Raw genomic sequence first — 11818 nt, forward strand, 5'->3', positions numbered from 1 at the left:
CGGGTGTTCAAAAACAGCAAGCCACGAGGGCTATAAAGGATTTGAATGCCATAAGGGCAAACATCTAGCCGCGAGGGCTATAAAGATTTGAATGCCACAAGGGCAAAGATCTGGCCACGAGGGCTGATAAAGGACGTAAATGCCATAAGAGCAAATATCCAACAAAAAAGGGTCACCGTAAAGCAATACGGTACATTTGACCACGAGGGTCACAACCGGCATAAAGGACGAAAGAAAGACGATTTAGCCGAAGGGGCCATATCTGTCATTGCATCATATTTTCTTATTTGCCATGAGGGCCATTGCATATTTTCCTTGTCGCCATGAGGGCCATTCATATTTTCTTATTTTCCATGAGGGCCATTTGCATATTTCTTTTCTGTTGCCGTGAGGGCCATTCATATTTTCTTATTTGCCATGAGGGTCATTTACATATTTCTTTTCTGTTGCCGTCAGGGCTATTTACATATTTCATTTATGTTGCCGTGACGACCATTCATATTTTCTTATTTGCCATCAGGGTCATTTGCAAATTTCTCTTCCTTGTTTCCATGAGGGCCATTCATATTTTCTTATTTGCCATGAGGGCTATTTGCATATTTTCCTTGTTACCATGAGGGCCATTCATATTTTCTTATTTGCCATGAGGGTCATTTTCATATTTCCTTTTTGTTACTGTGAGGGCCATTCGTATTTTCTTATTTGCCATGAAAGTCATTTGCATATTTCTTTTCTGTTGCCGTGAGGGCCATTCATATTTTCTTATTTGCCATGAGGGTCATTTGCATATTTCTTTTCTATTGCTGTGAGGGCTATTCATATCTTCTTATTTTCCATGAGTGCCATTTGCATACTTATTTTCTGTTGTCGTGAGGGCCATTCATATTTTCTTATTTGCCATGAGGGCCATTTGCATATTTCTTTTCTGTTGCCCTGAGGGCCATTCATAATTTCTTATTTACCATGAAGGCCATTTACATATTTCTTTTTTATTGCCGTGAGGGCCATTTTATACAAACATACTGAGAGCGCCATATTCATACAAACATGCCGAGAGGGCCATTCATGCATACAAATTATCGGATATAATCAAAGAATCAAAGTGATGTAAAACCGATCAGATGACTGCAGTATTCGCTCCAAGGCTAAAGCGATGTAAAACCCTGTCAGATGACTGCAGTATTCACTACAAAGATTAAGACGATGTAAATCCGGTCGGATGGCCACAGTATTCATCACAAAAATCAACCAACGTTACTCAGCAGGTGGAAACAGATTTACAGCCACCAGATGGAGCAGGATGATCAAATCAAATCTAGATATATGCGGAGCAAACGTGAAACTTTTTCTTATAAAGCCGGTTGAGATAGGGTGCCTATAAGAGTCAAGCTCTCCGGCCAGGACTTGGAAGATCACTCCACTCCATACTCAGTCACACAAAAGTGTTTACTTGCTTATTTGCTTTATTTTCTTTTCTTTAATTTTTCGTGACCGGTCAGGTACACACCGGCACACACACAAAGGCATTCCCGCATAAGGGATATCCTTTTCGCCCTATCTAGTCAAACTACAAGTGACTTGATTCCCAAGACTAGGGATATGTAGGTGGACTCATAACGTAGAGTCAGTCACACTCCAACTAATCACTTCGGAAGTCTTGGGTTTGGTAGCCAAGAAGCCTGAAATTTACTTAAGTTTGCATTTAGAAGTGTAAATTGAGTCGAACTACATGTGGTCTAAATTCTCGTGTAGTCTGACATATGTAGGAAACCCAGAAGGGGCCCGACCATATATTTGAAAATCGCATAAAAATGAGAGTTTAGTCTGAAGATGGGTCAGCCAAAAATTAGGGTTAGTCAAATTTCATTGCTCAGGGATGGTCTTTACATTCCCGAGCACCGAAGGGGCAGTTGTTGACACCTAATTTTTTACCTCCCATAATTTATTTCAATTGTCCAGAGTCCTTGGATATCAAACAGAGTGAAATATGTATTTTCTACAAATCAAAATGATTTTATTCAGATAATATTTTGCCATTTCATTTGGCAAAATAATTTCTATAATACTATTAATCATATGGAAATTAATTTACATATTTTACAACAATTATGATACATTTTCTAAACTTACTCAGGGGAATAATTTAAAATAATTATTTATTTAATTGTTTAAATTATCAAAAATCAATTAGCAAGTATTTTACTCTGTTTAATTCAAGGAATTTGATTAATTAAATAAATTAATCATTTACCCCTCAATGCTTAATTTTGCATTTTCAATTTATTAGACTTTATCATAATTAATTGAGTGTTTAATTGTGATTCATTTCATAAAATTGTTTATTATGTGTGACCAATAGTGGCTACAATTGAAATGATCAATTGATGGTCAATTGAAATGATCAATTGATGGTTAACTCTGACTCTGATTGAAATAGCCAATTCTCATGGTTTAAGTCAGTTGAGGCCATTATTGCAAACCCAACCCTTAATTGTTTGATTAGTTTAGTTTTGACCATAATTGAAATAACCAAATTCATGGTTGAAATTTAATTAAGGTCAATAATGCATGATTATCTTTAATTGTTTAATTGAGCCGAATGTGCCATAATTGAAATAACCTATTGCATAGGTCAAAGTCAATTAAGGCTACATTCGCCATTTAAGTCCCTCTGCTCAATTAACCATCGTTCTTAAATGGTTGATTAGTCTTAAGTTGATCATAATTGAGGTTTAAATTAATTAATCTTTTCTAAATTGTGGTCATTTGTTAAAATGATTATTGAGTCCCTGTGTATATACACATATATACATGGATATACATGTGTATACATGTATATCACATGTATATATACATATATGAGAGACCCCTTCCTTTTCTTTTAATTTCAGCCAAGGTCCGAGCCGTTGACGGGGGCCGGACACCGGCCCGATTAGAATTAAAGAGGGGGGTAATACCCCTCCCCTTCCCATTTTCAAACCAAACGACCCCTTAGGTGCTTTTGTCTCTCTCCTCTCTCTCAAAAACCCTAAAAGCGCAGCACCCCCCTTCCATCTGTTCGACGTCATCAATGCCGGAAATAGAAAAAATATGGACCCACGACGTTGTTTTAGCTGTTGTATGGTCAAGAATGGCAAGAGAATTAAATGCTCTGCCATTTCTCAACCATTTCCACCGATACTCAACCCAAATAAGGTATTAACCTTCCCTTTTTCTTACTTTTCTGTGAATTAACGGTCAAAAGCTCTGTAAATCTTTAATTAATTTTGCTTGCACTTGTTTGAAATCGAGGGTTTTGATTGGTTCGTGAAGAACCAAGCGGATTGACCCAAAGAGGTTGAAATCCGACCTTCCTTTACTTATTTACATCGATTGTGGACCGTAGATTACATTATCGATTCTCAAAATTGCAAGAGTCCCTCATCAAAATTTGTCTAGGGTTTCAAAGATTTGGGGGTCTATAAATACAACCCCCAATCCATATTCAACACACACATAATATGACCATATATTCATAAAAACTCGAAATACCTAAGTTTTTAGCACTTTGCTTTAAAAACTTTAAGTGTTTGAGTTAAGTTAAATTTTAAAGTATTTTTCTATGTTCTTGTGTGGGTTTTGTGGCTAAGTTGAGGTGAAAGGAGATTAAGAGTTCTCCAAGTTCGAGTCTCGACTTAAAAATTTACATCCTAAAGAAAGGTAAACACCCTTCCCTTTTTTATCTAGTTTTGTTTAATCTTTGTTTGTTTGTTTTGTTGCTATTTTACTTTATTTGTGTTTAGTTTAGCATATGGTTACTGTTAGTAGTTAGTTTAATATGGTTTAGCATGCTTTGTGTATTTACTGTTGGTTATTCTTTGGAGAGCTTAGTATGGCTTAATAATCTTGTAGGTTGATTACTAGTTAATAGTAGTAAGCATGATTAAGTTATAGATATCTAGCACGTTAGGTTTATTTTGAGATGCTGTGGATATGGTTATACTGAAAATATGCTAATAAGGTCTGTGATTAAGGTTATACGAATGGTTAAAAGTCTTTGGCATGCTAGTTAAGTAAACATATTACTGAAATGCTTTCTTTAAATAGTCTGATCGTTGATTAACTAGTTTATGCGTGATTTGAGAGCCCTATTGGTATCTGTTAGCTTGTTTAACCCTTAAATAATGATTGATGGATAGGTTTTAGTGTGTGTTGGGACTGATTACATGTTAATAGGTTTCACTATAAAAAATGATGTCATTTTAAAATGTCTTGAATGTTGTCTATATGCCCGCACTTTCAAGAATGATGTTTACTTGCATTAAGGTTGTTTGGGTTTGTCTAGGCTTAAACTGTATTCACTAAGAATGGAATGACGTTTGACCAGATTCATTAAGTGAACAAGACCATTTGTATGCTCTCCTAATGACTCTGCTCCCAACTATGAAGCCTGTGCAATTAGCTTGCTGTTAGTTTTAGTATTATAGATCTCAGAATAAGTTTAATAAGATTGAACAACATTTTAGATTCAGTTTTAGTATCTTTTAAATATGTGTTAGTGCTCTGTTGAATCCTGTAGGGATTTTGAGGTTCCCTATTGATAAAACATGCTAACTGTATGCTATACGATCACTCCCTGCTAAGTTTGAGTCTGTTTAAACTCACTTAAGAACACTGTATGAATCATATGAGTATATATCCCCATTTAATATTTATTTGAACCTGTATGAATGGTGGGGCTGCTGTATCTTGTTAATATGTTAGAATGGGAATGCCAAATATGCATGTTCACCTAATTAAATGCCATTTCTGGTATCTACTTGTTTATGCTTATGTTCACAATGCCATGTCTACTAGTTGTAACACTACATGTTACTGCCCTCTCTATGTGTCTATTAAGTTGAGTCTGAGATAAATATTGAGTCACATATATGGTCTAAAATTCGGTTTATGAAGCCTAAGTATTGAAAGTTTAAATTAAAAATAGGTCGGCACTGAGTATATGGATGATTATGAGTGTGACTTACCTAAGACTAAAGGAGAAAGGAATGCAACTTTGAGTTTCTGTCTAACTCAGCTTAGTTCCCCTATTCTAGGTTGCTGGGGTTCCCTCATAGGAGTCCACATCCTATGGGACCCTCCAATGTTAAAAACAAGTGAAATTTATGTGTATTTGCATCCAAGATTCCTATTTCTTAGGCTCAGATAATTAAACATGTGTTCTCCCAAAAAATGCTCCAATTTCTGTTGATTTGAACTTGTGCACATAATGTATATTGATTAGTTCCCTTGTATATTACTTTCCCTTGCTTTGATTCTGTTTGTTCTGCCTAAATGAAATCTCAAGTGTTTAAATGCCTTGGTATGACTTCTTTGCTGGTTTTCTCTTTAATGGATTAGTTTCGTTCATGATATGCAAATGGGATATACCCAGATATACAAGGTATATCCAATTCTATATACTCTCAAGTGCATAGAAGTTGGTATATTGAGTATATATAGGGTATATCACTCATATAAATCTGTTAGTGTTAACTGCTATTGAGTCCGTCTGGTTTTTGGGCCTGTTTCTTTCCATCTAGTTGTTGGGCCTCCTCTTATGTGCTAAGTGTATTTTGTACTTGGTCCAATCTGTTTTATTCTATTAAAAAAACCTATTTGGGCCTTAACTTTCCTTGTTGTTATTTGATTTGGGCCTAAGATTTTTCTCAAAGTGTTTCTACTTTCTTTTGTTGTATATATCTGCTTGGTCTGTGCCTTTAATTTACTTAAGCATGAACTATTTATGCCTTAGTTTTAAATACTCAGACATTTACTAATCCTTATCCCCTTTATGTTCGATGTGATTCAATCCCGGGCCATTTGGGCCGTCTCCTTGCATCAAACCTGTTGGGCCAGAGGGCCAACATCATTTCCTTGATCGAGTCCGATAAGACAATGAAAGGGAAGCTAATATATTGAAGGTCCAACCATAGGTGAAAATGGCGAAGGCCCAACTATGGGTGAAAATAGTAGGGAATTTTACATAAATGACTACACTTTTGGGGTTTAAAATTTGTTATAGCTACAGTTTCAATATTTACATTGCGTAGCTACTGTTTCCCTCCTATAATCAAAAAATGGCTCACTGTATTCATAAAATGTCCTAGTTGTATTCATGAATATAGCGAATAAAAAATTTTCAAAAATTCTTTTCACTGTATTCAAGTCATATGTATTCAACTCAGCAGTATTCATGTCAAATGTATTCAACTCAGTTGTATTCATCTATAGGTATTCACTTTATTGTATTTAAAAATCAGTGGTATTCAAACAACATAAATACAAAAAATATTATATTCAACTTGTTGCATACAAAAATTTTTTTAGTGAAGGCAGCAAGTAATACACTAAAAATTGAATATATAAAAACATAGATACACTAAAAACACTCAAAAAAAACTGAATACAAAACAATAAAATGAATACAATCTAAAAAATTAACCAAAAAACTCAAAAATAATGAATACAAATGCTCCGATGATCTGGAGCAAACAACAGAGAGAGAGAGAGAGAGCGACGGTGGTCAGCAATAGCAACGACAACAACTAACAACCAACAACAACAGCCATCGCTGGAGCTTAATTCTCCGGCGAACCACAACAACAACAACACCAACCAGATCTGGAGGATGCGCAGGCGGTGGTCACGACGGAGCTCCGGCGGCAACGAGAGCCATGGCGTCGCTGCTAGCAAGGTGAAGAGAAAGCATCGGGTTTCGCCGGAGAAGATGACCGGCGGCGGTTCCGTCGGAGAAGAGAGAGTGAAAGAGGAGAGAGAGTTGAGGGAGGAGAGAGAGAGAGAGAGGGTTGAGGGAAAAATACTAATACAATGAAATAAGAGGAGAATAGTTATATTGTGTAATTGATATACAAAATTTAACTATAAGATGTAATTAAAGTAAAATGTAGCTACTAAATATAATTACCTACTAGTGTTTGCCACACCATGTAGATTTCCCAAAATAGTAACTAGTGGGCTTAGGGCCCACCAGCCTAACTTTTCTCCTTATATTCATTTTTTGTATATGTAAACACTTGAAAAACATATCAAAACCCTATGGATATTAGAACTTAGGAAAACACTTAGTATTATAAGGAAGTCGCTCAAAAATGCCTTTCAAACTCACCTAATCTAACACTTGCATGAAATTGGTATTGATTAGTTTTCTTTAAGTTTGAAACTGGTTTAAATATGGTTAAACCTAAATAACTTTTAAAAATTAGAACTTAATGGTATTTTTGGGCCTTCCACACTTGTAAAAATCTGGAAATAAAAGGATGAGTTTTGGGCCTCAAGCCTATTGCAATACGTTGTAACTACTTCTTTCAGACCTCGGTATAATCTGGATTGAATCAGAAATAAGAGCTTGAGGACTGTTTAGGTTTATAACTTAGAACCCGAATTTTGTTTTTGTTTTTGAGAAAGGATAATAAGTGAAGAATCCAGTTTTCAGAATCAAAAATGGACTTTTATGTGTAAACTTGGATAAATTTTCAGAAAAGAGTAAAACATTTGTGGCCCAAAAACCTAAATGGACAAAATCAAAGAGAATTATACTTGGCCCAAAATTGAGAATAAAATGGCTTTGGTGTGGACTAGGTTTTACATATTGAGATTCAATGGGACTGAATTGGACTTAATGAAAACTTTCCATCTTTCTATTATATATTTATATTATAAAAATAGGAGATATACTCCATACTCTCTTATATATGCATTATTAAAACCTATAAGAACTAAACTCATACAATTAGGACCAAAATAGTAGTGACTCTACTCGGGAAAAATCCCAAGTGTGTCTTGGTTTAGAAATGAAGTGAGTTGAACACTTATACAGATTTTGAAACCAAAACCACCTTATTCTAAGGGGGATATTTTGCCAAAATTTTGAGTTTTATGATAAATGAATGACAATTTTTTGCGGAAAATTAAACATTTTAGCAAATAAATGCATTAATCACACATTGAAGCTCATAGGTCAATCGTATTCTACGGATCCTTAATACTAGGGTACTTAAAACCTTCCCTAGGGGATCACCAGAATCCTTACCTCGAACTCTGGTTCAAAAAGATTTTTTCTCTTGCTTGATAAACCCTTTTAAACCTGATTTTCCTAGTTTTCCATAAATAAATTAGGTGGCGACTCTAAAAATACTAAAATTCAATTAGAGCACTAACAACCTCTTAGTAGCATTTACGCACCCGCGTGAAAGTGAACCGTAACACTGACAGTGTATCCAATACTTACAACTTGCTCAAAGAACAGATGAGGAACTAGGTTCCTCCAGACAAGGTCCTGGTCACTGAAGCTGAAAGTCCAAATCCACAGTTGTAAAGCATGCTGCTGAAAAGTACAATGCAGCTGTATAGCCATACCTCAGCAAGCCCAATTGATTAACGGTCCGGATTTCATGAGTGGTCATCTCTACATTCTCTCTCTCTCCGTGTATATAAAGACATCATCTTCCAAGAGAAGACTCATTCTTGTACAATTGGAAAATTGCTCCATACAAAGTGCAAGTCTCCACTTTTCAATGTGTTATTCAAGAACAGAGCCTCAGTAACCCGACGGACCAGGTCCAGAACTGAAGATGTTTTAGTTCCTTAGGTTGTTTAGTCTTTATTCTTTTGTGCTAAAACTGTAAACCTACTCTTCTGTCACGACCCGACTAGGGGCCATGACGGGTACCCGGGGCTAACCATCGAGCACCGCTGATACTATTACCCATTGTACTCACCTCGCGTTCATTCATTATTCTCATACTCAAAATCATAGAAAGACCATTTTCACTTAAAACATATTCACCTTTATAAACATAAGCCCTTCGGCTATCAAAATACTATATATATAATAACGACATCGTGAGACCATAATACCCACACATACGTATCTATGAGCCTCTACTGGAGTACCATACATATGGACGGGACAGGACCCCATCGTGCCCAAAACATATATAAACACAAAAGAATAAATCAATGGCACCTCCAGAACAATGGAGTGCTCTTAAATCTGCTGATAGCTCCTACGAATCTGGATCACCTCCCTGTCTACCTGTGGGCATGAACACAGCGTCCAAAGAAAAGGACGTCGCATACGAGCATTGTACTGAGTATGTAAGGCATAAACAACAATGATACGTCAATGAAATAGGGAAATATCAAATGAAGAACAACTTGTAACTGACTGTCAATCATGATAGAAATAATGCATGGTGACTTACTTTATAAACATCATTATATCATGTATGCATATATGTATAAGCTGCCCGACCATATAGCTACGGTGTGATCATCATTAGCCTGCGACCAGGCCTCCCGCGTCCGGGGTAACCATCTCATGCCCCCTACTAGTGGTGTCTGCCCATGCTATCTAGACATGGTGTATACACTGCCCGCCTTAGCGGTGTCTGCCCGGCCATATAGGCGCGGTGTAATGTCATCATCATGTACTCATCATAATGCATGCCTAGTAACTCAAGGACAACTATACTTTATCGGGGTGACATAAAGTCGTAAACCCCCCGATTCCATTATAGAGCATTCATCAGCATTCTGCCTCACCTTGAAGGAATTAGCATATAAGGTGAGTGTATACAACAAACAACATCAGTGGATCATAGTTAGAATCGTTAGCTTTAGGACCTTTAGACTAAACTCATCACCATCATTATCATAATCATAACGTGTCTCTTACTTCGTTTCATATAAGGCTCTTCATGAACATAGACTCATAATTTCTATTATATACATGTGTTTAGAGAAGTCATGGAAAGATAGGAAGATTCATGCCCTGGATTCATGCCTTAGAAGGAAAGGACTAGCCTTACATACCTTTTCGTTTAGCTATATTATCGCTTGATCGTTCTCTTTCGATGCTCACGTTTTTATCTTCAAGAAAGTCCGTATTAACATTAGCTAATCGATTATAAGAACGTGCTTAGTAAAGCTAAAGAAAATTGGGAAGCATTTCCTTTGTTTATACGACTTTCCTCATATCATATGTCAGCTCCCAAACGTCTATAATAACATTCACAACATTACAACCAACAATCTTCATTCATCTACATTATCCACATTTCACAATTTCACTTCAATTCCTCCATAATCATGGTCATAGTTTACTATGATGTTTTATCACATATAATGCTTATCCCATGTTCTAAATGTCATTTATAACATACTTTTAATCACAACATATCAATATTAATAACTCATTTCAAACTACTACTCAAAATGTCACTATTCTCACATTCATGACCCATTTTCTATCACCTTCTACAATTCAAGTCTTTCAACCTCTCATCACCTTAAACAATATGGAATGATCATAAAACTTACCTTAGATAGTTTAGAAATGAGCCTTGAGTGGAAATACTTCACTTGAGCCATAACCCTAATTCACCTCCAATGGAATTCCTTGGCTTGGATGAACTTCAATAAGTTTCTTATGCTTGATTTTGTTGGTTTGATGAAGTTGATCATAAATTTATCTTGAGTTCTTGTGGATGAAGAGTGGAGAGGTTTCTAGAAAATTCTTGAAGTGTGGAGAGAAATAATGAAATAAATTAAATGAGATTGGGTCCTTATATCAACTTTTAAAATCTGTCCCGACATGAACATACGGACCAACATACGGTCCGTATCTTTTATACTGGCCGTATGTTTGGTCCAGTGAAGGTCCCATTCTGGGCAGAACATACGGCCAGACATACGGCCAGTATGTTTTATACGGCCAGTATGTTGGACCGTATGTTGCCCAACTTTCCGGAATTCATTCTCGTCGACTCGTTTGATCTCCAATCATTATGGAACCTTCTTAACACTTGTTTAATACCTCATTCACAATCTAAGGGACATTATAAATCTTCTCCAAAACATCATTAGGCCATCATTAACTTGTTACTCGTAAATATCATCCGATGCATAACGTATACCTTGTCTTTCTTGGCAAACTTTCTTTTCTCTAGCCTCAAATGTCTTTTAAATATCAATTAGGATCATCAAATGCTATTTCTTACTTATTCAAACATCGTATACTTCGTGCCATTCATTGGTCTATCCACTGTACGTCAACAGAAAATTTTTCGAGGTGTAACATTCTTCCCTCCTTTTGGAACATTCGTCCTCGAATGTTAAATACTCGGGAACTCTACGGAAATTTTGCTAAAGTTTCCCCTGTAATATGGCACTTCTATCCTGTCACAATAGCCTATAATAACATTGCCTCACAGGGCCACAATCATAATAGCAATATAGTTTGGCCACACATGACCCAAAAGCATAAAAGAGAACATACATACCTCATAATCTTGTTGTTTCATCTTGGATCTCTTCCGAAAGTTGAAATAAGTGCGGGTACTTGGATTTCATACTCTCTTCCGCTTCCCAAGTCATTTTTTCTCAGTTGTTATTATTCCATAAGACCTTAACTGAGGCTCCTTCTTTATTTCTAAGTCTCCGTACTTGCCTATCTAGTATGGCAACGGGTACTTCCTCATAAGCCAACCTTTCTGTCACTTGAATATCATCTATCGAGACAATCCTCGTAGGATCTCCAATACATTTACGGAGCATCGAGACATGGAAAACTGGATGGACTGATTCAAGTTCTGAGGGTAAGTCTAATTCATAAGCTACTTGACCCACCTTGCGGACAATTTTGTAAGGTCCAATATATCGAGGACTCAACTTCCCCTTCTTACCAATTCTCATCACTCCTTTCATTGGCGAAACCTTCAAAAATACCCAGTCATCAACTTGAAATTCTAAGTCTCACCGGCGGTTGTCCGCTTAT

The sequence above is a fragment of the Lycium ferocissimum genome, chromosome 11, assembly GCF_029784015.1.
Source record: "Lycium ferocissimum isolate CSIRO_LF1 chromosome 11, AGI_CSIRO_Lferr_CH_V1, whole genome shotgun sequence".
Taxonomy (NCBI): Eukaryota; Viridiplantae; Streptophyta; class Magnoliopsida; order Solanales; family Solanaceae; genus Lycium; species Lycium ferocissimum.